Source organism: Bos javanicus, chromosome 23 (genome assembly GCF_032452875.1).
Source record: "Bos javanicus breed banteng chromosome 23, ARS-OSU_banteng_1.0, whole genome shotgun sequence".
Lineage (NCBI taxonomy): Eukaryota > Metazoa > Chordata > Mammalia > Artiodactyla > Bovidae > Bos > Bos javanicus.
In genome coordinates, this window is record NC_083890.1 from 21,366,631 (window position 1) to 21,394,336 (window position 27,706).

A 27,706-nucleotide genomic window follows, 5' to 3' on the forward strand; every position below is an offset into this window, starting at 1 on the left:
AAACAGGCTACCCACTCCAGTATTCTTGGGCTTCCCTTATGGCTCAGCTGGTAAAGAATCCACCTGCAATGAGGGAGACCTGGGTTTGATCCTTGGGTTGGGAAGATCTCCTGGAGAAGGGAAAGGCTACCCACTTCAGTATTCTGGCCTGGAGAATTCCATAGACTGTATAGTCCATGGGGTTGCAAAGAGTCAGACACGACTGAGTGACTTTCATTTTCACTTCATATCTGGAATATATTATTTTGACCGTGAGATAAATTAGTGATATTACTAGTTTCAGAGTCTGAAAGTTTTCTTATTCATCTTCCTTGCTCAACTGCTTTCCTCAAGGCTTATTTTCATAATAGTGGCTGGAAAGCGCAGCATAGAATATTTTAGCAAATTTCCTTGAAACCAGAAAACTCAACTTCTGACCAAACAGATTCAAGCACACAACTAGGAAGGCACAGCTACCTTTACAAAAATGGCAAGACCTAGCTAGGGGAAAGACTTATAGTTTTGTGTGCTCTCTTATCATGCCTGGATGCCTAGAGTTGCAGTAGCCATTTTGTAACCATGAATATACTCATGTAAATTTCCCTAGCAAACTTGGAAGAACAGAAAGCTAGGAGACTGTGTTTCTATGACATTCCAAAGCATCTGCTTCAGCCTGTACTACTGACATTAAACCTCTTGCTACATGATTCAGATTAACAACTACATATGAGGTTTTTCTGTATTTGTGTCCAAAAACATTTCTATCTGGTACAGGTTCTGACTCTGTTTTCTTCTGTACACATAGCCAATTATGTCATAATAATAATTGTTCCTTTCCTGACTAAATTAAAATGACCTCCTTAACATGGATTACTGTTGCATACACATAATCTATTCCTGAAATCTTGTTTCAATTTTTCCCTTGTACTTCTAGGCTAATACTATGTCAATTTAATTTTCATAGCTTTAATGTTTGTTTTTATAGTAAATAAATAAGTTCACACACATAGTCTCCATTTTTATACATTTCTGTGCTTTTCTTGGAAAGTTTTTCTATATGAACTTTAAATCATTTCACAGCAAAAAAATAACCCATTTGGCTTTGGATAAATTAGGAATTGCATTAAAATAATTTTGGAAACTCTGATGGATTTATAATTTTATTATATTAGAATTGGCTCTTCAAAGTTGTGTTTTAGGTCTTAGAACCTGAGAGCATATTAACTTTCCATTTAACTCATTTCTTGTTCTAGGTTCCTTGAAATAAACTCTTATATTCTTGATGTAAACTGAATGCCTTTCTTGTTAAATTCAATATTGCTTATTTTATAATTGTCCATTTTATGACTAGAATGCTTTGCAATTTCCATTGTAAAACATTCACTCATTGATACATAGGCAGATAAATATACAGATAGATAAAAAATGCGTTTGACAAGTTCTGTTGGGTTTTCTACATATACCATCATTTGATCAATTCAAAGATAGCTAACTATTGTTTCTTGTATGTTCCAGATGTTTACTTTAGTGTTCTCACTGAAAACTCCAGTGCAATGTTAAGTAACAACAGTGTGTAATGATACACTTAACTTTTAATTTTTCCTGAAATAATATTTCTTTGGATTTTGAAATATTTGCAGTTGTTTTTAAACAGACGTCATTACATCTACTAAATTGCATTTATGAATATGTTAAACATTCTAATTCTATCTACTCATGTGTTACTTAGACTAACAGGCTGAATTTTGTCAAACTGTTTTTAGATCATTGGTAAGGATGAATGAATATTCCTCAATTTTTAAAAATGTTTTAAAAGAGCAAAATAACATTATGCATGCAAAGAGACATTGAAAAAGCAAATTAGTGCTACTTGCAACTCTATAGCAGCAAATTTGAAACACTAAAAAAGTGGATTATCTTTCTAGCAAAGATGTGAATTAACATAATGTTAAACCCTAGAACAAGTAGCAAACAAAAAATTTCGGTTATTTCATAGGGGAATATAAAGATGATTAAAGATCTTTATTGTAAAAGATAAAAGAAAACACTAGAATCAGAATGGTCATATATGAGTTCTACCTGATTTTAAAGAATGTATATTTTTATTACAGAAAATAAGTACATTTTAAATCATATTATAAAACTAGAATACACTTGATACAAAATCTGATAATGTCATATAATAAGTTCACAATAAAAAATTACTATTCAGTTCAGTTCAGTTCAGTTCAGTCACTCAGTCATGTCCGACTCTTTGCAACCCCATGAATCGCAGCACGCCAGGCCTCCCTGTCCATCACCAACTCCTGGAGTTCACTGAGACTCACGTCCATTGAGTCAGTGATGCCATCCAGCCATCTCATCCTCTGTCGTCCCCTTCTCCTCCTGCCCCCAATCCCTCCCAGCATCAGAGTCTTTTCCAATGAGTCAACTTTTGCATGAGGTGGCCAAAGTACTGGAGTTTCAGCTTTAGCATCATTCCTTCCAAAGAAATCCCAGGGCTGATCTCCTTCAGAATGGACTGGTTGGATCTCCTTGCAGTCCAAGGGACTCTCAAGAGTCTTCTCCAACACCACAGTTCAAAAGCATCAATTCTTTGGTGCTCAGCCTTCTTCACAGTCCAACTCTCATATCCATACGTGACCACTGGAAAAACCATAGCCTTGATTAGAATTACTGTAAAAGAAGAAAAATCTGAATAAAATCACAGCAAATAGAATCAAACGATGTGACAAAAATATTGTTCTGCTAACACATAAGACTTGTTCTAGGAGAAAAAAAAAGAAATTACTCAGTCCCCCAAATGCTAATATAATTCATCACAATTACAAATTGAAAAATTATCTGTATATTATGTTAATCACATCAAGGTGACCACATGAGCTTTACCTGATTATGTACCTAGAGATTTGGCCTCTTTATTAGACCACATGATTAATAAAAATATGCTAACGGTCAGAAAAATGTTGGTAGTGATTTGCGGATCGGTGCAAAATTTTTTTTTTTTTTTAATTGGTCATGTCCCTATTTGTGCGTGCTCAGTTGCTTGTTGTGTCCGACTCTTTGCAACTCTACGGACTGTAGCCCACCAGGGCCCTCTGTCCATGGGATTCTCCAGGCAAGAATACTAGAGTGGGTTGCCATGCCCTCCTCCAGAGAACTTCCCGACCCAAGGATCAAATCCGTGTCTCCTGTGTCTCCTGCATTGCAGGCAGTTTCTTTACCACTGAGCCACTGAGGAAGCCCAGACCTGTCCCTACAATGCATACTTGATGGAACTGAGCCCATTTGAAGGTACAAAATATATTTTTTAAAATAAATTTATAGCAATTCATATTCCAATGTAAAATATATGAGACTAGGATCTTGAGAACCAAGATTTGAAACCCAGTTCTTTCACTAATAAGTGATGAGAACCTAGACAAATTATTCATTATGTATGCTTCAGTTTCTTCAAACAAACAAAAATACTAGAGTTCACATATCATAGGGTTGTTTGCAAGGGCAGCATGAATTAAGAAATGTTAAGATTTTAAAACAGTGTCTGGCTTGTAGACTATAATTACAAGTATTAGTATTTCTACCATTACCATTGCCATTCACCATCAGTACAACTGCTAATCCAGATTTCCACTTGTAATCCAGTAAGTGCTGTAGCATTCAGGAGACACACCTAGAAACTCACACAAATCTGATGAACAGTATATTCTTTAAAAGCTCGCCAATTCAGGAGACACAGGTTCAATCCCTGGGTCAGAAAGATCCCCTGAAGAAGAAAATGGCAACCCACTCCAGTAGTCTTGCCTGGAAAATCCCATGGACAGAGGAGCCTGGTGGGCTACAATTCATGGGTTTGCAAAGAGTTGGACACATCTTAGTGACTAAACAACAACAACATACTCCTTAAAACATTCAACTTGCAGGTTTCGTAAAATTTTCCTATAGTAAAGAAACCATAAAATTGATAACTAGGGAAAACATATTGTATAGCACAGGGGAACTCTACTCAGTGCTCTGTGGTGACCTAAATGGAAAGGATATCTAAAAAAGATGGAATATCTGTAAACATATAGCTGATTCACTTTGCTGTACAGCAGAAATACAACATGGTAAAGCAACTATACTCCAATTAAAAAAAACATAATGGATCTAGGAGATTATCTTGAAAATAGAAAAAGAGCAGTTTTTAGAAGAACTTCAGTTCAGTTCAGTTCAGTTCAGTTGCTCAGCTGTGTCTGACTCTTTGCGACCCCATGAATCGCAGCACGCCAGGCCTCCCTGTCCATCACCAACTCCCAGAGTTTGCTCAGACTCACATCCATTGAGTCAGTGATGCCATCCAGCCATCTCATCCTCTGTCATTCCCTTCTCCTCCTGCCCACAATCCCTCCCAGCATCAGAGTCTTTTCCAGTGAGTCAACTCTTCACATGAAGTGGCCAAAGTACTGGAGTTTCAGCTTTAGCATCATTCCTTCCAAAGAAAACCCAGGACTGATCTCCTTCAGAATGGACTGGTTGGATCTCCTTGCAGTCCAAGGAACTCTCAAGAGTCTTCAACACCACAGTTTAAAAGCATCAATTCTTCGGCGCTCAGCTTTCTTCACAGTCCAACTCTCATGTGATTAAACATATAGCCAGTTTATTTTAATTAAATATTTTGCTGGCATCTAAAGCTATATTTCTCTGCTGTGAGACTGGTTTTGGATATCTTGCACAAGTTGAATTTTTAAGCTCTACATTATACTCTCTAACATATTCTAGTTTCCTACAAGACTTGGACTACAGCATCCTAACAGTTTTCACTTTCACTCTGCTCTTATTTTCATAAATAAATGTCATCATAAAAAGTGTACACACTTCTTATTTAAATAAAATAACTGGATTAGAGCTGTAATTAGTGATGTTATAATCTTTCTCAACTATCAAATAATACTCAATATCCTTTGGGTTACTTCCATGATAGCAAATATTGAATAAAAATAGCTACTTGGACATGAAGAGTTGATGTGTTTTCAGATATTGGAAATTTCTGGAATCTTGAAGTCAACAGAGGCTTATATTTTATGTAATATAGGATTCAGTTCAGAAAGCAACCAACCTTATTCCTGCAGTGTTTTCACTTGGGACGTTAAATTGGTCATCACTCAAAGTATTATTTAAGGCTAAATTGCATCACTCAGTTACATCTTATTTCCTAAATACTGCATCCCTTACTTAACATTCTTAATTCCTATAGTGCTCCTGCTAATACTCTAGCTTATTGCTTATTCTTTTCTAGTCTTATACATTATTGCTCCATTTTTTTCTGTTTATACATAGTTAATCAAAGGGATTTATTAGTAGTACAATCTGCTTTTTTTCTAGTTATATTTAGATCACCTATCTGTATCTCTATATTTGTCATGATCAGTCTCTATGTCTAAAAATGTTTTTAAAAGAAAACAATTGATCCTGTTTGAATTTTAACTCAGGTAGAGGTTGGAAAAAAATTCAGACAGGTAGCACATTCAAAAACTTGTATTTTAAAAATACACGAACAGTTAAAAATCCCATAGCCTAATAGATACATAGTGTTTATTGGGTCTTTTGACATTATCAATGAGTGAAATTAAGTGAGTTGTTGTTCAGTAGCTCAGTCGTGTCTAACTCCTTGTGACCCCATGGACTGCAGCATGCCAGGCTTCCCTGTCCATTACCAACTCCCAGACCTTGATCAAAATCATGTCCATCCATCTGGTGATGCCATTCAACCATCTTGTCCTCTGTCATCCCCTTCTCCTCCTGCCTTCAATCTTTCCCTACATCAGGGTCTTTTCAATGAGCCGTCTCTTCACATTAGGTGACCAAAGTATTGCAGCTTCAGCATCAGTCCTTCTAATGAATATTCATTATTGATTTCCTTTAGGATTGACTGGTTTGATCTCTTTGCAGTCCAAGAGGCTCTCAGGAGTCTTCTCCAACACCACAGTTCAAAAGCATCAATTCTTTAGCTCTCAGCCTTCTTCACTGAGCAGCTTTCGCATCCATATATTACTGCTGGAAAAACCATGGCTTTGACTGGACAGACTTTTGTTGGCAAAGTAATGTCTCTGCCTTTTAATATGCTGTCTAGGTTTGTCATAGCTTCTCTTCCAAGGAGCAGGCATTTTTTAATTTCATGGTTACAGTCACTATCTGTAGTGATTTTGGAGCCCAAGAAAATAAACCACTTCAGCATTCTTGCCTTGAGAACCCCATGAATAGTATGAAAATTATGAAATTAAGGGAGAAAAAGAATCAAATACTGAATTCACCACTTAACTTTGGAATCATTGTAACGAATATGTATCTTACCTTGCCTAAGCTTCAGTTTCTTTATCAATGTAGTTCAGTTCAGTTCAGTTCAGTCGCTCAGTTGTGTCCAACTCTGCGACCCCATGAACTGAAGCACGCCAGGCCTCCCTGTCCATCACCAACTCCCGGAGTCCACCCAAACCCATGTCCATTGTGTCGGTGATGCCATCCAACCATCTCATCCTCTGTCGTCCCCTTCTCCTCCAGGCTTCAATCTTTCCCAGCATGAGGGTCTTTTCAAATGAGTCAGCTCTCTGAATCAGGTGGCCAAAGTATTGGAGTTTCAGCTTGAACATCAGTCCCTCCAAAGAACACCCAGGACTGATTTCCTTTAGGATGGACTGGTTGGATCTCCTTGCAGTCCAAGGGACTCTCAAGAGTCTTCTCCAACACCACAGTTCAAAAGCATCAATTCTTTGGCACTCAGCTTTCTTTATAGTGCAACTCTCACATCCACACATGACTACTGGAAAAACCATAGCCTTGACTAGATGGACCTTTGTTGGCAAATAATGTCTCTGCTTTTTAATATGCTGTCTAGGTTGGTCATAACTTTCCTTCCAAGGAGCAAGCATCTTTTAATTTCATGGCTGCAATCACCACCTGCAGTGATTTTGGTGCCTAGGAAAATGAAATATGTCACTGTTTCCATTGTTTCCCCATTTATTTGCCATGAAGTGATGGGACCAGATGCCATGATCCTAGTTTTCTGCATGTTCAGTTTTACAGCAACTTTTTCACTCTCCTCTTTCACTTTCATTAAGACGCTCTTTAGTTCTTCTTTGATTTCTGCCATAAGGGTGCTATCATCTGCCTATCTGAGGTTATTGGTATTTCTCCCAGCAATCTTGATTCCAGCTTATGCTTCATCCAGCCCAGCATTTGGCATGATGTACTCTGCATATAAGTTAAATAAGCAGGGTGACAATATACAGCCTTGACATACTCCTTTCCCAATTTGGAACCAGTCTGTTGTTCCATGTCCAGTTCTAACTGTTGCTTCTTGACCTGCAGACAGGTTTCTCAGGAGGCAAGTAAGGTGGCCTGGTATTCCCATCTCTTGAAGAATTTTCCACAGTTTGTTGTGATCCACACAGTCAAAGGCTTTGGCATAGTCAATGAAGAAGAAGCAGATGTTTTCCTGGAATTATTTGCTTTTTCTATGATGCAACAGATGGTAATTTGACTCTGATTCCTGTGTCTTTTCTAAATCCAGCTTGAACATCTGGAAGTTCTCAGTTCCTGTGCTATTGGAACCTAGCTTGGAGAATTTTGAGCATTATTCTGCTAGGGTGTGAGATGAGTGCAATTGTGCAAATAGTTTGAACATTCTTTGACGTTGCCTTTCTTTGGGATTGAAATAAAAGCTGACCTTTTCCAGTCCAGTGTCCACTGGTGAGTTTGCCAAATTTGCTGGCATATTGAGTCCAGCACTTTCACAGCATCATCTTTTAGGATTTGATACAACTCAGCTGAATTACATCACCTCCACTAGCTTTTTTCATAGTGATGCTTCCTAAGACCTACCTGATTTTGCATTCCAAGATGTCTGGCACTAGGTGAGTGGCAGATAACTACCATCGTGGTTATCTTGTCATGAAGATCTTTTTTGTATAATTCTTCTGTGTATTCTTGCTACATCTTCTTAATATCTTCTGCTTCTAGTAGGTCCATACCATTTCTGTCCTTTATTGTGCCCATCTTTGCATGAAATATTCCCTTGGTATCTCTAATTTTCTTGAAGCATTCTCTAGTCTTTCCAATTCTATTGTTTTCCTCCAGTTCTTTGTATTCATTACTAAAGAAGGCTTTCTTACCTCTCCTTGGAATTCTTTGGAACTCTGCATTCAAATGGGAATATCTTTCATTTTCTCCTTTGCCTTTAGCTTCTCTTCTTTTCTCAACTATTTGTAAGGCCTCCTCTGTCAACCATTTTGCCTTTTTGCACTTCTTTTTCTTGGGGATGGTCTTGGTCACCGCCTCCTGTACATTGCCATGAACCTTCATCCGTAGTTCTTCAGGCACTCTGTCTATCAGATTTAACCCCTCAAAACTATTTGTCCCTTCCACTGTATAACTGTAAGGGATTTAATTTAGGTCATATTTGAATAGACTAGTGGTTTTCCCTACTTCCTTCAATATAAGTCTGAATTTGGCAATAAGGAGTTCATGATCTGAGCCACAGTCAGCTCCTGGTCTTGTTTTTGTGGACTGTATAGAGCTTCTCCATCTTGGCTGCAAAGAATATAATCAATCTGATTTCATTTTTGATCTTGTGGTGATGTCCACGTGTGCAGTTTTCTCCTGTGTTGTTGGAAGAGGGTGTGTTCTCTTTGCAAAACTCTGTTAGCCTTTGCCCTGTTTCATTTTGTACTCCAAGGCCAAACTTGCCTGTTACTCCAGATATCTCTTGACTTCCTACTTTTGCATTCCAGTCTCTTATGATGAAAAGAACATCTGTTTTGGAGTCAGTTCTAGAAAGTCCTGTAGGTCACCACAGAACCATTCAAGTTCAGCTTCTTCAGCGTTAGTTGTTGGGGCATTGATTTGGATTGCTGTAGATTGGGTGGTTTCTTGGAAATAAACAACGATCATTGTGTCATTTTAAAGATTGCACCGTAACACTGCATTTTGGACTCTTTGTTGACTATGATGGCAACTCCATTTCTTCTAAGGGATTCTTGCTCACAGTAGTAGATATAATGATCATCTGAGTTAAATCTGCCCATTCTTGTCCATTTTAGTTCACTGATTCCTAAAATGCCGATGTTCACTCTTGCCATCTCTTGTTTAACCACTTCCAATTTACCTTGTTTCTTGGACCTGACATTCCAGGTTCCTATACAGTGTATTTTTCTACCGCATTGGACTTTACTTCCATCACCAGTAACATCCATAGCTGGGTATTGTTTTCACTTTGGCTCTGCCTCTTCATTCTTTCAGGAGTTATTTCTCCACTCTTTTCCAAGAGCATATTGGGCACCTATCTACCTGGAGAATTCATCTTTCAGTGTCATATCTTTTTGCCTTTTCATATTGTTCATGGGGTTCTTAAGGCAAGAATACTGGAGTAGTTTGCCATTCCTTTCTCCAGTGGAACACGTTTTGTCAGAACTCTTCACCATGACCTGTCCATCTTGGGTGGCCCTACATGGCATGGCTAATAGTTTCTTTGAGTTAGACAAGGCTGTGATCTATGTGATCAGTTTGGTTTACTATAGATTACTTTAATATTTGCTAAATCTGTGAAAGGTATACATCTAGTTTTTTTATAGCAGCCCCATAAACTGGGTATTACTATTTTCATTCACAGTTAAAACTGGGTCTCTAGATGGTTAAATAATTTATTTGACTAAACTAATACATTTAAGGATGAAGATTCAAGCCCATGTCTTTGTGTGAAGTACAGTATTTTTATCCTCTTGAACATAGAATACATCAATGGTCTAATTGAAATATAAGATCTTTTTCAGCAATTAGTCATAGCAATAAAATACATTCCCAAAAATACTGCTACAGTTTTTCGTACTTATCATGAAAGAACACCTATAAACATATAAAAGACTTGCATAGCGATGTGGGACTTTTTGTTTATTCCAGCTCACCAGTGTTTCCCACTAGTGAATCGGAGTCAATTTTCAGTCCTCATCTGTTTGGCCTAAACACAACGTTTAACACCTTTGAGTATTCCTTCCATCAGTAAGCACGTTTGCTACCTGAGTTCTAAATAGCCATAGTCTCTTCATTTCCTTCCTATCCATCTGATATATGGCCTTGATCTCTGCTAAGACTGAAGACCCTTAAGATTCAGTTTTTGAACTACTTCTCTCCAGTTTTCAATTATAGCCCCTTTGGGGACCTGTTTAATCTCCATAAATTTTATCTCTTGCTGATGAGTTACAAGTTTATTTCATCAGTCTTGGTGAAATTCTCTTCTGAATCTATACTTTCTAAATCCAACTGCCTATCTGATGTTATCTCTACTTGTTTCTAATAGAAATTCTAGAGACATCTAGACATCTCAAACTTAATGTGTTTAAAACCAAGCCTTGTCATCTTATTCCTTGATACTGTTTTACTTATAACTTCCTATTTTAATTTCTAGCAACTCCACCCTACAGTACCCTAGCCAAAAGCTTTCCTTTCTTTGGTCCACGTGCTAAATTCTCTTTATTATTCATTAACTCTACTTTTCAAATATATCCAGAATGATTAACTAATCACCATACTTCCAAGCACCATCATCTATGTCATTAATTATTGTGACAAATTGTCAGCTGACCTTCCTAATCCCTCTCTTGTCTCCATAGAGTCTATTTTGAAAACATGCCTTAAAATTTATGTCATATCCCTCCTCAAAAACCTCTAATGGCATGCCACTTTCTTCCAATTAAATGTGGAATCACAATAATGGGATTGCATCTTGACATAATTTGTTGCAATTATTTTACATCTTGCTCTGTTCTACTCGACTGCTTCTTGAGCTTACCAGGAACATTTCAGTCATGGAGCTTTGCACTTCTGTTCTCTGCTTGAAATGTCTTTCACCCAGAAATCCATGGGACTTGTCGCGTCTGCTCTTTCAAATCTTTCCTTACATCAGTCCTACCTAGGGTGTCCATGCATTTACTACTGGAAACTTTCCCACAATTCTTTCAAATTCTCTATTTTACTTTAAAATTTATCACTTCCTATTAAACTATATAATATCATTATTTTTTTATGCTTCTTATCTCTCTAGCCCTTTCCCCTATTTGCCCAGTGAATAAATTTTTGGTGCTTAGAACACTCTTAATTTTTGTAACAGACTAAAAAAATTGTTGAATAAATAAATAAATATCATGGTGGGATTCCAGATTTTATTGATTAAGGCTGATTACAAAACAATTTGAGGTACAGTAACTTGAAATATCTTCTTCTTCTTAGGCAACACCATAGCTAAAATGCAAGTGTCACTACCACTAACTTTCTCTTAAAATAATTCTCAAATGTTTGACAATGCTAAAAATTCCAGTCCCTATGAGAGTGAAGACTCAAGAAAGACCCTCTGTTATTAATAAAAACATTAAAATAATTTCAAAAGGGGTGAAATTGGAAATGGGAAAGACAAGGAGTAAAATAATATTGATAGAAAAACCACATTTGCTGGTTCACATGTATGGAAAAATACTAGACATGACTTTTTCCCCCCTTTTCACCTCACAGAAAAAAGGCTTAAGCCTTGAGAACACCAAAAAACTCCAAAGTAGGTCAACAAGTTCATTGTCCTTCAAGACCATTCTTTAGCTAATGCTCCAGCCCTTAGAATTGGCTGTTGCATTTGCCACTTGAAGAAGCACTAACATCTGCCTGCCTAATACTCTATCCTCCTCCAGCAGGTGAGCAGGCTTCCTAACAGCAAGCCTTGCTCTAATGAACAGAAGTTATATTCCCCAAGATGTTCATTTGGCAGGGCTATTGGGCTGTTCTCAGCAATTCTCCAAACTAGCATTTCACACTTCTTTAGCTCTGAAGAGGAAAAAAGAAAAACAACTTCAGTGTTTTGCAAAAGCAAAATAGAAAATGTCAGAGCATTAAGTGGCTACAAAATGAATTTCTAAGAGCTCTCTTGCCAGCTTGTTGGGACAAATCATCTAAGATGATACCACTTTGATTTCTGTACCTGGTTAAGTACTTTCAGCTTTCTGTAAGGTTTAGGCTACCTTAAAAAGTTCTTCCATTTTGGGCTTGTTGTTGGTTCAGAACTCTTTTGGAGAAGATGGTTTTGCTTGGGTGAACTCTGAGGGTACGATTCAAATCGAGACTAGGTGTCTTCATGATTCTGCTGGGTGTATTATATATAAATAATTTACATACATCTTTAAAGTTACTGCTTCATTCAACTTACATTTCTTCCAAAGTTCTTTAGAAAATGTTGATAAAGAGTGATGTTAATCTTTTGTTTTCATTTTGGAACACTTTAAGTTATTTAACAGGTGCCAAAATTAGTGTCGATTTCTTAGTTCAATGTGCAGACAAAGCTACAACAAGTGAGAAGAAAGAAGAGATGAAGATATTTCTAGGGAAGTAAAAAATTATGTAACCTAAGCCACATTACAAAAGTTTAATAGTTAGAAAAGAAAGGCAGAGAGGTTTAGGATCTAGGAGAGCAGAGAAACATAAAACAGCATAAGATACAAGCATACCTCATTTTATTGCACGTTATATCATTATTGTGCTTTGGAGATACTCCTTTTTTTAACAAATTGAAAGTTTGTGGCAGTGCACATTAAGAAAGCCTGCTGATTCATGTTGATGTTTGATAGAAAACAATAAAATTCTGTAAAGCAATTATCCTTTGATTAAAAAAATAAATAATTTTTTCAAAAAAGCCTGCTGAGGCCATTTGTCTAACAGCATTTGCTCATTTCATGTCTCTGTGTCACACTTTGGTAATTTTTGCAATATCTCAAGGTTTTTTTATTATTATTTTTTATGGTAATGTGCAATCAGTATTCTTTGATGTTGCTATCATAACTGTTTTGGGGCATCACAAACTATCCCCATATAAGACAGTGAGCTTGATGGATAAATGTTGTGTGTGTTCTGTTTGCTCTATCAGTGGGTCACTTCCCAGTTTATTTCAGTCTCCTTGGGCCTTTCTATTCTCTGAGACATGGCAATATTGAAATTAGGCCAACTAATAACCATACAATGGCTTCTAAGTTTTAAAGTGAAAGGAAAAGTTGCACATCTCTCACTTTAGTAGTCTATGAACTATTCTGAATACTTCTTTCACAGATATCTTTCAAACTTAGGCAGTTACTTTTCATTTGGGGTCAATCAGCACTGGGGCAAAAACACAAGGGGAATCTCCTGCAGATTTCTGGAACTCTTTCTATAAACAGTTACCTCTCTCTCTCTTTTCTCTGTTTTGTTTTTTGCTAAAATTTATAGCCTCCTCCAACTCTCGTCTCCATCTCCTCAACTTTATCAGATTGCAAGACTCTGCTTGTATTTCTTCTGCCTGTGCTGTAATCTGGAAAATAGCTTCAGGGAAATATGCTGGTCATTTCAGAGGATCCATTTTATTTTTCTTATTCCAGGAGTCACATGCTAACTGTTCAATATTCAGTGAATGAACAGTATGGCCTTCATACATTGTCAAGTTTTATAGTAGTTTAAGATGGGAAGGCAAATTCAGTACCTGTTATTCCATTTCAGACAGAAGCAGAAGTATACAATGTTACTATCTGCCTGATCCTTTGGCCTAATGTCTCAAGTTGTCAGAAGTAGGTGAAGAATACAGGTGCTATTTATTTCAGTTCAGTTCAGTTCAGTCGCTCAGTTGTGTCCAAGTCTTTGCGACCCCATGAACCGCAGCACGCCAGGCTTCCCTGTCCATCACCAACTCCCGGAGTCCACCCAAACCCATGTCCATCGAGTCAATGATGCCATCCAACCATCTCATCCTCTGTCGTTCCCTTCTCCTCCTTCCCGCAATCTTTCCCAGCATCAGGGTCTTTTCAAATGAGTCAGTTCTTCGCATCAGGTAGCCAAAGTATTGGAGCTTCAGCTTCAACATCAGTCCTTCTAATGAGTATTCAGTGCTGATTTCCTTTAGGATGGACTGGTTGGATCTCCTTGCAGTCCAAGGGACTCTCAGGAGTCTTCCCCAACACCACAGTTCAAAAATATCAATTCTTTGGCACTCAGCTTTCTTTATAGTGCAATTCTCACATCCATACATGACTACTGGAAAAATGATAGCTTTGACTAGATGGACCTGTTTTGGCACAGTAATGTCTCTGCTTTTTAATATGCTGTCTAGGTTGGTCTAACTTTCCTTCCAAGGAGTAAATGTCTTTTAATTTTATGGCCGCAGTCACCATCTGCAGTGATTTTGGAGCCCCCCAAAATTAAGTCTATTACTGTTTCCACTGTTTCCTCATCCATTTGCCATGAAGTGATGGGACCAGAGGCCGTGATCTTAGTTTTCTGTATGTTGAATTTTAAGCCAACTTTTTCACTCTCCTTTTTCATTTTCATCAAGAGGCTCTTTAGTTCCTCTTCACTTTCTGCCATAAGGGTGGTGTCATCTGCATATCTGAGGTTATTGATATTTCTCCTGGCAATCTTGATTCCAGCTTGTGCTTCCTCCAGCCCAGTGTTTCTCATGATATACTCTGCATGTATGTTAAATAAATAGGGTGACAATATACAGCCTTGACATACTTTTTTCCCTATTTGGAACCAGTCTGTTTTTCCATGTCCAGTTCTAACTGTTGCTTCCTGACCTGCATACAGATATCTCAAGAGGCAGGTCAGGTTGTCTGGTATTCCCATCTCTTGAAGAATTTTCCACAGTTTGTTGTGATCCACACAGTCAAAGGCTTTGGCATAGTCAATAAAACAGAAACGGATGTTTTTCTGGAACTCTCTTGCTTTTTTGATAATCCAATGGATGCTGGCAATTTGATCTTGGTTCCTCTGCCTTTTCTAAATTCAGCTTGAACATCTGGAAATTCACAGTTCATGTACTGGTGAAGCCTGGTTTGGAGAATTTTGAGCATTACTTCACTAATGTGTGTGAATTCAATGGTGTTTACCCAATTTAGAAAAACAAGTTTTAGATATTTTGAGAAAATAAAGCTTTCCTCATAAGGTTAGTTAAAAATAAGAAAGTCACACAGTGGTATTTCAGAATTTGTGAGTACTGAAACTTACACAGAGAGAAGATAAATATATTTGTGTGTGTGTGTGTGTGTGTGTGTTTTCATGATCTACCTAAGACAGTTTATGGTTCAATATAAATACTTGAAAAAAATCGTTCTTACTCCCTGAAATGATTTGGATTGAGAAAAATATCATAGAGAAGTCTATGTATCTATAAGGTAATATAAATTTTAAATAAATGATAACTGGGAGTTGCTTAAGAAGAGAAGTTGTCTGTGACTTGGTAATATGGCTGAACTCTTGCTGGACTTGCACTTATATGTGGTGGGCATGGTTGGTTTGAAAGGGCCTCCGCTGGGAAATCTAGCCTCTTTCCATGCACTATTTCATCATCCTCTTGTTAGTATGAGCTTTTTCACATGGGGCCGTGGTTTCCAAGAACAGCAAGAGAATCAGGACTTCACGGTGAAAAATTTTTTCAGACCTTTGCTTCTGCCAGTATTTCTGATGTTCCCTTCCCCCACAAAGTTATATAGACAATCTCAGAGTCAGAGCAGGAAAAAGGATATACTATACAACCGTGGGATAAGTTTTAAATTTTTTGCACATTTTTTGCAGTCTATCAAATGTGTCATTCTATTGTCTTTTCCTTTAAAATTCTTAATGAAGGATGGATAAGGGATTATGGATCTTTAATGCAAAATGATTCACTTTCTTTGGAAGGCAATTTGGCAATATATGTTTACCTGTAAATATCTCTTCTAGGAAATTTTATTACAGATGTACTCACATATGCACATAAATATGTATGAAGTTACTTTTATTACTTTATTACAATTAATGACAAAAGGTAGGAAAGAATATAAATGTGGTTAACAGAAAGGGTTTAAATAATTTATAATACATTCATACAATGACATATTATACATCTGTTTAAAATAACTAAATGATTCACTATGCACTGGTGTGAAAGAAACTACGGATTATAAATTGTTAACTAGAAAAGAAAAACCTATGGCACTGAAGACAGTCTATCTTTATATAAATGATATGAAGATGAAAACATATATTTGTATATGCAGTGCAATTTCTTGGGTGCAGAAGCAAGAGACTGTTAATTGTTGCTTCGATGGAGGTAACTTGGAGCAGCTTTTAATTTCATTATATATCTTTTTCATTCTACTTATATTCTTCACTAAGGGCACTGATTATCTTTCAAATGAAACTATCTAGTAAAAAAGACCGTCACTTTAAAATAAAACATTTGTTCAAAGAGTGCATGCAGTGGTAAAGAAAGGGAGAATAACTCAAAATGTCCAATCTACAAAACAGACAAAAATACTTGATACAAGGAATGTACAAATACTTCATGATGGAGCTCCAGAGAAGCTAGAAACCACCATCTTTGTTGGGGAATGAAGGATGACTTTCTGAAGATGGTTTTTAGAAGGGTCTCTTATGTTAGAGATGAGGCAGCAGACCAGAAAGTGGTAACAGTTAGGAGGGGCTGGAGTTAGTGAAACGACCTAGGACACGGAGCATGAGGTTATGAATTAGCACACAAAATTCTAGGCTATCGTGCTTCCCCTTTTTTAAAACTTTAATTTTCCTTTAGGATTATTAACATGGTAGTCATTTTAGACTGGTGGGGAATATTTAGAGAGAAGAGAAAATTTTACAAATTCTTGTGATGTATTAGACTTTCACATGAGAACGCAAGCTGGCAAATAAGGCTGAACAGTACTGATACCTCTGGTGAGGTGAGGCTCTAAAACGGATAAAAGGAGCACTGAATGGGAGCATCCCCTGGATCAATAATCAAATTGTTTTTGCATTAAAACCTTGACCTTGGGTTCAGAGTTCAATCCTTCTCATTTAGCATTTGGTTGGTGGTTTCATGGCTAGCCCTCTGAGACCAGAGCATCAGAGTGAAAGGGAGAATCCAGACCTCTCCATTGGTATCCATAAAGGGAGAGCTGCTCTCTTGTTAATTCAACCATCAGAGAAAATTGGCAGTGGGTAGGGTAGAAGTGTCCCAGGGTTACCAATGCAGTTGTTTTCTACTCAATCTGCTGAGTCTGTGACTGTTATCTTTGTTCAAGTTGTGCTTTTGGGAGTGCTAAGGCAAACACACTAGCCTCTGGAACTCATTGCAATCCAAGTAAGCACACAGATGCTGAGTTCATTCCTGTATAACTCAAGGGAAATGGAAGACAGGAGTCTATGACTTTCCTCTAAAAGTTACAAATAGTATCAACTTCAACAGTAAACCTGAGAGGATGCTGCTCCTACAGAGGTTGACTTTGTTGACTGTTAACTGGAAAATTGTAGACATAGAAAGATTCCATTGCAACTAATTCAGCAAAGGATGCTTTTCTTAAAACAAAACAGCTTTAAACATATACTCAATAACTTATATAGTTAAAACATCAGCTAATGTGTGACTCTAGATGTGACAAAATTCTTGCTAGAAAGTTTTACAAGTCTTTTAGTTAGATTAGTTGTTTTCATATAATGAATCTTGTCAAAAAGGGCTACTCATGATATGATGTTAATTACTTCAAGGTCTAAACTTAGCAAATTAGTTTCAGTGATAGTAAGTATGGTAAATTTTGACTGAAATTCCATCTAGTTCTGAATTCTGTGTTTTATTTAGTCTCCAGTCATCCTTCCCTCCTGTGTGGGCATGTAAACTGGGATTTAGTTTCCTTCCTTTTAAGAAAAGAGATTTTAATGCAGTGAAGCAAAACTTTACAGCTCTCTTTAAAACTCATTAAAAACATTGATCTAAATTCAAGATCTAATATCACAACTCTGGTAGGTCAAACATGGCTGTAAATTCTTTGCTAGTTTTTGCATTAAGAAGTTGAGTCTAATTTTCATTTCTTTGTATCTGGGCCGGCTTAGAGACGTGCTTGACTAATAGTATGTGACAGAAGTGATATTCTTGTACTGCTGAGGTCAGGCTTTAAGAGGTTCCAGATTCCACCCAGGCCTCTGAGTTTACTCTTTCTGAGAGTCCTGAGAAGGCATGTAGGGAGGGGAGGAGCCAAGATGGCGGAGGAGTAGGACGGGGAGAACACTTTCTCCCCCACAAATTCATCAAAAGAGCATTTAAACGTCGAGTAAATTCCACAAAACAACTTCTGAATGCCGGCAGAGGACATCAGGCACCCAGAAAAGCAACCCAACTCTTCGAAAGGAGGTAGGAAAAAATATTAAAAACAAAAAAAAAAGAGACAAAAGAGGGAGGGACGGAGTTCTGTCCCGGGAAGGGAATCTTAAAAAGAGAGAAGTTTCCAAACATCAGGAAACCTTCTCACTGCCGAATCTGTGCCGAGCTTTGGAAGCACAGAGGGCAACATAACAGGGAGAAAAAATAAATAAACAATTTAAAACTCGCAGATTGCGAGCCCTACGGTAACTCCCCCAGCAGAGAAGCAGCGCAGACGCCTGCATCCGCCATTAGCAAACCGGGGCTGGGCAGGGAGGCGCGGCGTGGGCTGCATCGCTGAGAGTAAGAATCTGGCCTGAATACCCTGAGCGCTATCTGAGCGAAATAATTTGGGCTAGCAAACCAGACTGTGGGATATCTACCACGCGAAAAGCCAGCCCTAACCTAAGACCGCCAGGCCCGCGCACGGAACAAAGGACTGAACAGAGATAGCCGGCTGCAGACCTTCCCCCTCCGGTGACAGGCACCCAGAGCCGGAAGGGGGCAATCGCAGCCCCAGAGAGACATTATCTATAAAACTGTAAGCAGGCTTCTTTGCTAACTAAAACTTCTTGGGGGTCTGGACGGTCAACATCTGCCTGAGAAGGTGCGCCGGTTTTACATCCAGATAACCGAGTGGCGGGGAGGCGATAAGTCGCAGCATTGGCGCTCGCCTGGGAAGAGCAAATTGGCGCTCGGACCTGGGAAGAGCACAAAACGCAGGCCCAACTGAGTCTGCGCCTCTGAGGACTATCCGAGTACCTGAACCTGAGCGGCTTGGACCTGGGAGGTGCATGCAGCCCAGGGCCAGCCTCGGATTGTTCCCGGCGGAACAACCTAGAGTCCGAGCAGTGTGGACAGGGAGGCTACACGCGCCGTGAGCAGGGGCAGACCCAGGGTGGCTGAGGCACTGCGAGCCCACGCCAGTGTTATTTGTTTGCAGCATCCCTCCCTCCCTCCCCACAGCGCGACTGAACAAGTAAGCCTAAAAAAAAAAAAAAAAGTGTCCTCCACCGTGCCCTTTGAGTCAGGGCGGAAACCAGATACTGAAGAGACTAGCAAACAGAAGAAGATATAATAGAGGGAAACGCCTTGGAAGCTACAGGCAATAGATCAAAACCCTGTGGTTACTACGGACTACATAGGAAGGGGCCTATAGATCTTGAGAAATATAAATCTGACCAAGGAACTAGCCAAAAATGAACTGAACCCACAACACCCACAAAAAAAAAAAACAACAAAAAAGTCCTAGATATATTTTTATTATTTTTACGATCATTCTTTCTTTTTTTTTATTAAAAAAAAAAATTTTAAGTCCTCTATTGTTCCTTTAATTTTCACTTTTATAACCTATTACTTTGCAAAAAAAAAAAAAAAGACCCTATTTTTTTCTTCTTCAGCAAACTTCATATATATATATTTTATAATTTTTTGACCTTGTTTTTTTTGTTTGTTTGTTTTTGTTTTTTTCTTCTTTTCTTTAACATTGTATTTTTGAAATTCCAAACTCTACTCTAGATTTTTAATTTTCACTTTTTGGTATATGTTACCAATTTTGTACCTATAGTTTTTTTTTATATAATTTCTGTGACTTTTTTTTTTTTCCTTCTCTGTTTCTTTCTCTTCTTCTTTTATATAACATTGTATATCTGAAATTCCAAACTTTACTCTAGATTTTTAATTTATGCTTTTTGGTATTTGATATCAATTTTGTACCTGTATTTTCTTTATAATTTTTGTGACATTGTTCGTATTTGTTTGTTTGTTTTCTCTCTTTATTTTTCTTCTTCTTCTTTTTTTTTTTTTTTAACATTGTATTTTTGAAATTCCAAACTCTACTCTAGATTTTTAATTTTTGCTTTCTGGTATTAGTTATCAATTTTGTACCTGTACTTTCTTTATAATTTTCGCGACCTTGTTTGTTTTTGTTTGTTCATTTTTTCTCTCTTTCTTTTCCTTCTGCTTTTCTTTAACATCGTATTTTTGAAATTCCAAACTCTACTCTAGATTTTTAATTTTCGGTTTCTGGTATTAGTTATCAATTTTGTACCTGTACTTTCTTTATAATTTTCGCGACCTTGTTTGTTTTTGTTTGTTCGTTCTTTCTCTCTTTCTTTTCCTTCTTCTTTTCTTTAACATCGTATTTTTGAAATTCCAAACTCTACTCTAGATCTTTAATTTTTGCTTTTATGTATTTGTTACCAATTTTGTACCTTTAAGGACCCAATCTTCAGGACCCATTTTTCACTAGGGAGTGAGATTACTGGCTTGACTGCTCTCTCTCCCTTTGGACCCTCCTTTTTCTCCACCAGGTCGCCTGTGTCTCCTCCCTAACCCCTCTCTACTCTACCCAACTCTGTGAATTTCTGTGTGTTCCAGATGGTGGAGAACACTTAGGGAACTGATTACTGGCTGGATCTGTCTCCCTCCTTTTCATTCCCCCTTTTATCCTTCTGGCCACCTCTGTTACCTTCCTCCTTCTTCTCTTCTCTGTATAACCCCGTGAACATCTCTGAGTGGTCCAGTTGTGGAGTGCACATAAGGAAGTGACTACTGGCTAGCCCACTCTCTCCACTATTGATTCACCTCATCTCATTTGGGTCACCTCTAACTCCCTCCTCCCTCTTCTCTTCTCCATGTAACCCTGTGAACCTCTCTGAGTGACCCTCACTGTAGAGAAACTTATCATCTTTAATGTAGATGTTTTATCAATGGTGCTATATAGAAGGAGAAGTTTTGAAACTACTGTAAAAATAAGACCGATAATCGGAAGCAGGAGACTTAAGTCCAAACCCTGACTCCAGGGAACTCCTGACTCCAAGGAACATTCATTGACAGGAGCTCATCAAATGCCTCCATACCGACACTGAAACCAAGCACCACACAAGGGCCAATAAGTTCCAGGGCAAGACATACCAAGCAAATTCTCCAGCAACAAAGGAACACAGCCCTGAGCTTCAAGATACAGGCTGCCCAAAGTCACCCCAAAACTATAGACATCTCGTAACTCATTACTGGACATTTCATTGCACTCCAGAGAGAAGAAATACAGCTCCACGCACCAGAACACCGACACAAGCTTCCCTAACCAGGAAACCTTGACAAGCCACCTGTACAAACCCATACACAGTGAGGAAACGCCATAATAAAGAGAACTCCACAAACTGCCAGAATACAGAAAGGACACCCCAAACTCAGCAATTTAAACAAGATGAAGAGACAGAGGAATACTCAGCAGATAAAGGAACAGGATAAATGCCCACCAAACCAAACAAAAGAGGAAGAGATAGGGAATCTACCAGATAAAGAATTCCGAATAATGATAGTGAAATTGATCCAAAATCTAGAAACTAAAATGGAATCACAGATAAATAGCCTGGAGACAAGGATTGAGAAGATGCAAGAAAGGTTTAACAAGGACCTAGAAGAAATAAAAAAGAGTCAATATATAATGAATAATGCAATAAGTGAAATTAAAAACACTCTGGAGGCAACAAATAGTAGAATAACAGAGGCAGAAGACAGGATTAGTGAATTAGAAGATAGAATGGTAGAAATAAATGAATCAGAGAGGATAAAAGAAAAACGAATTAAAAGAAATGAGGACAATCTCAGAGACCTCCAGGACAATATTAAACGCTACAACATTCGAATCATAGGGGTTCCAGAAGAAGAAGACAAAAAGAAAGACCATGAGAAAATACTTGAGGAGATAATAGTGGAAAACTTCCCTAAAATGGGGAAGGAAATAATCACCCAAGTCCAAGAAACCCAGAGAGTACCAAACAGGATAAACCCAAGGAGAAACACCCCAAGACACATATTAATCAAATTAACAAAGATCAAACACAAAGAACAAATATTAAAAGCAGCAAGGGAAAAACAACAAATAACACACAAGGGAATTCCCATAAGGATAACAGCTGATCTTTCAATAGAAACTCTTCAAGCCAGGAGGGAATGGCAAGACATACTTAAAATGATGAAAGAAAATAACCTACAGCCCAGATTATTGTACCCAGCAAGGATCTCATTCAAGTATGAAGGAGAAATCAAAAGCTTTTCAGACAAGCAAAAGCTGAGAGAATTCTGCACCACCAAACCAGCTCTCCAACAAATACTAAAGGATATTCTCTAGACAGGAAACACAAAAACGGTGTATAAACTCGAACCCAAAACAATAAAGTAAATGGCAACGGGAACATACTTATCAGTAATTACCTTAAATGTAAATGGGTTGAATGCCCCAACCAAAAGACAAAGACTGGCTGAATGGATACAAAAACAAGACCCCTACATATGTTGTCTACAAGAGACCCACCTCAAAACAGGGGACACATACAGACTGAAAGTGAAGGGCTGGAAAAAGATTTTCCATGCAAATAGGGACCAAAAGAAAGCAGGAGTAGCAATACTCATATCAGATAAAATAGACTTTAAAACAAAGGCTGTGAAAAGAGACAAAGAAGGTCACTACATAATGATCAAAGGATCAATCCAAGAAGAAGATATAACAATTATAAATATATATGCACCCAACACGGGAGCACCACAGTACGTAAGACAAATGCTAACAAGTATGAAAGGAGAAATTAACAATAACACAATAATAGTGGGAGACTTTAATACCCCACTTACACCTATGGATAGATCAACTAAACAGAAAATTAACAAGGAAACACAAACTTTAAACGATACAATAGACCAGTTAGACCTAATTGATATCTATAGGTCATTTCATCCCAAAACAATGAATTTCACCTTTTTCTCAAGCGCACATGGAACCTTCTCCAGGATAGATCACATCCTGGGCCATAAAGCTAGCCTTGGTAAATTCAAAAAGATAGAAATCATTCCAAGCATTTTTTCTGACCACAATGCAGTAAGATTAGATCTCAATTACAGGAGAAAAACTATTAAAAATTCCAACATATGGAGGCTGAACAACACGCTGCTGAATAACCAACAAATCACAGAAGAAATCAAAAAAGAAATCAAAATTTGCATAGAAACGAATGAAAATGAAAACACAACAACCCAAAACCTGTGGGACACGGTAAAAGCAGTCCTAAGGGGAAAGTTCATAGCAATACAGGCACACCTCAAGAAACAAGAAAAGAGTCAAATAAATAACCTAACTCTACACCTAAAGCAACTAGAAAAGGAAGAAATGAAGAACCCCAGGGTTAGTAGAAGGAAAGAAATCTTAAAAATTAGGGCAGAAATAAATGCAAAAGAAACAAAAGAGACCATAGCAAAAATCAACAAAGCCAAAAGCGGGTTCTTTGAAAGGATAAATAAAATTGACAAACCATTAGCCAGACTCATCAAGAAACAAAGGGAGAAAAATCAAATCAACAAAATTAGAAACGAAAATGGAGAGATCACAACAGACAACACAGAAATACAAAGGATCATAAGAGACTACTATCAACAATTATATGCCAATAAAATGGACAACGTGGAAGAAATGGACAAATTCTTAGAAAAGTACAACTTTCCAAAACTGGACCAGGAAGAAATAGAAAATCTTAACAGACCCATCACAAGCATGGAAATTGAAACTGTAATCAAAAATCTTCCAGCAAACAAAAGCCCCAGTCCAGACGGCTTCACAGCTGAATTCTACCAAAAATTTAGAGAAGAGCTAACACCTATCCTGCTCAAACTCTTCCAGAAAATTGCAGAGGAAGGTAAACTTCCAAACTCATTCTATGAGGCCACCATCACCCTAAGACCAAAACCTGACAAAGATCCCACAAAAAAAGAAAACTACAGGCCAATATCACTGATGAACATAGATGCAAAAATCCTTAACAAAATTCTAGCAATCAGAATCCAACAACACATTAAAAAGATCATACACCATGATCAAGTGGGCTTTATCCCAGGGATGCAAGGATTCTTCAATATCCGCAAATCAATCAATGTAATACACCACATTAACAAATTGAAAAATAAAAACCATATGATTATCTCAATAGATGCAGAGAAAGCCTTTGACAAAATTCAACATCCATTTATGATAAAAACTCTCCAGAAAGCAGGAATAGAAGGAACATACCTCAACATAATAAAAGCTATATATGACAAACCCACTGCAAACATTATCCTCAATGGTGAAAAATTGAAAGCATTTCCTCTAAAGTCAGGAACAAGACAAGGGTGCCCACTTTCACCATTACTATTCAACATAGTTTTGGAAGTTTTGGCCACAGCAATCAGAGCAGAAAAAGAAATAAAAGGAATCCAAATTGGAAAAGAAGAAGTAAAACTCTCACTATTTGCAGACGACATGATCCTCTACATAGAAAACCCTAAAGACTCCACCAGAAAATTACTGGAAATAATCAATGACTACAGTAAAGTTGCAGGATATAAAATCAACACACAGAAATCCCTTGCATTCCTATACACTAATAATGAGAAAACAGAAAGAGAAATTAAGGAAACAATTCCATTCACCATTGCAACAGAAAGAATAAAATACTTAGGAATATATCTACCTAAAGAAACTAAAGACCTATATATAGAAAACTATAAAACACTGGTGAAAGAAATCAAAGAGGACACTAATAGATGGAGAAATATACCATGTTCATGGATTGGAAGAATCAATATAGTGAAAATGAGTATACTACCCAAAGCAATTTATAGATTCAACGCAATCCCTATCAAGCTACCAACAGTATTCTTCACAGAGCTAGAACAAATAATTTCACAATTTGTATGGAAATACAAAAAACCTCGAATAGCCAAAGCGATCTTGAGAAAGAAGAATGGAACTGGAGGAATCAACCTACCTGACTTCAGGCTCTACTACAAAGCCACAGTTATCAAGACAGTATGGTACTGGCACAAAGACAGAAATATTGATCAATGGAATAAAATAGAAAGCCCAGAGATAAACCCACGCACATATGGACACCTTATCTTCGACAAAGGAGGCAAGAATATACAATGGATTAAAGACAATCTCTTTAACAAGTGGTGCTGGGAAATCTGGTCAACCACTTGTAAAAGAATGAAACTGGACCACTTTCTAACACCATACACAAAAATAAACTCAAAATGGATTAAAGATCTAAACGTAAGACCAGAAACTATAAAACTCCTAGAGGAGAACATAGGCAAAACACTCTCCGACATACATCACAGCAGGATCCTCTATGACCCACCTCCCAGAATATTGGAAATAAAAGCAAAAATAAACAAATGGGACCTAATTAAACTTAAAAGCTTCTGCACATCAAAGGAAACTATTAGCAAGGTGAAAAGACAGCCTTCAGAATGGGAGAAAATAATAGCAAATGAAGCAACCGACAAACAACTAATCTCAAAAATATACAAGCAACTCCTACAGCTCAACTCCAGAAAAATAAACGACCCAATCAAAAAATGGGCCAAAGAACTAAATAGGCATTTCTCCAAAAAAGACATACAGATGGCTAACAAACACATGAAAAGATGCTCAGCATCACTCATTATCAGAGAAATGCAAATCAAAACCACTATGAGGTACCATTTCACACCAGTCAGAATGGCTGCAATCCAAAAGTCTACAAATAATAAATGCTGGAGAGGGTGTGGAGAAAAGGGAACCCTCTTACACTGTTGGTGGGAATGCAAACTAGTACAGCCACTATGGAGAACAGTGTGGAGATTCCTTAAAAAACTGGAAATAGAACTGCCTTATGATCCAGCAATCCCACTGCTGGGCATACACACTGAGGAAACCAGAAGGGAAAGAGACACGTGTACCCCAATGTTCATCGCAGCACTGTTTATAATAGCCAAGACATGGAAGCAACCTAGATGTCCATCAGTAGATGAATGGATAAGAAAGCTGTGGTACATATACACAATGGAGTATTACTCAGCCATTAAAAAGAATACTTTTGAATCAGTTCTAATGAGGTGGATGAAACTGGAGCCTATTATACAGAGTGAAGTAAGCCAGAAGGAAAAACATAAATACAGTATTCTAACGCATATATATGGAATTTAGAAAGATGGTAACAATAACCCGGTGTACGAGACAACAAAAGAGACACTGATGTATAGAACAGTCTTATGGACTCTGTGGGAGAGGGAGAGGGTGGGAAGATTTGGGAGAATGGCAATGAAACATGTAAAATATCATGTAGGAAACGAGTTGCCAGTCCAGGTTCGATGCATGATGCTGGATGCTTGGGGCTGGTGCACTGGGACGGCCCGGAGGGATGGTGTGGGGAGGGAGGAGGGAGGAGGGTTCGGGATGGGGAACACATGTATACCTGTGGCAGATTCATTTTGATATGAGGCAAAACTAATACAATTATGTACAGTTTAAAAATAAAATAAAATTGGAAGATTTAAAAAAAAAAAAAAAAAAAAAGAAGGCATGTAGGGAATCTAACTGCCCTGAGAGCACCATGCAAGAGAGGCCGCAAACAAGTTCTCCAGTTGGCAGTCAGTTTAGCTCAGCCTCGCCCCTCTGAGGGGCCAAACATTTGTGTCTGGATCTTTTCTGATACCATGGGATATCGCTGCTCTTATATGCCAGAAAATTCCAGAAGTGCAAAGTTGTTAATGCTCCCAAAAGTGATCTTTGAACAACTGAGGATCAGACATAAGATAAATGTTACAGGCTACTATTGGCCAGGTGAGCAATTCTACATGGTGTTCTGTACAATTCTCAGTCCTGGAAGGATGAAGGACTCATTACCTACAGTGGAAACCTTGTAATGTACCACTTCTTGCCTTCTCTCTCTCTCTTTCTCTTCCTCATTTTCACTTTTCTTGGGATCACATCTCAAATAACCTTCCTGCACGAAGTCCTTGCCTCTACAATGTTCTGGAGGGAGATAAAAACTAAGACTATGCCCTGGCATGACATTGCTTAATAAATAATTTACTCCATTTATGCTAAAACCCAGGCCTTCTACTGATTCAGCATTCATAGGGCTTTCGGTGGAGACATTTTTCAGGTAAAAATGAAAGATTTTCCACATAGTTATTAATTCTTTCTGACTCCAAATGACAGGACACCTGCATTTTGAGTTTCTGGCTAAGGTGAAGACAGGAATATATACAGTTAGATTTCATTTGACTAAATCTGTCAATCTCATTAAAACCCCATCACTGGTAATGGAAATAAAAAGCTTGGGTATATACATTCTACTATAATAGTTCAAGATATAGTCTGTTCGTGGGGGCCATTATTAAACTTGATATAAATTAGATAGGCAGTGCTATTACAGTGTCAGAATGGGTGTAAGTTAATGCTTATAGTTCTATAATTTAACAAAGCATTACATAATTATATCAGATGGCACACACTCTAAAACCTGAGCTCCATTTCACTGAATTTCGAAGAACTGAATCATAAGTGGTATGATATACAGTCTGAGACCAAATTATAGGCATTTCTCTGTTCATGGTTAGTATACTAACTTACTTCATAATAAAAGAAAGCAGAACAATTATTCTGACATAACAAAAAGAATGATTATTTAAATGCTGAGTTTTGTATATGCATCAGCT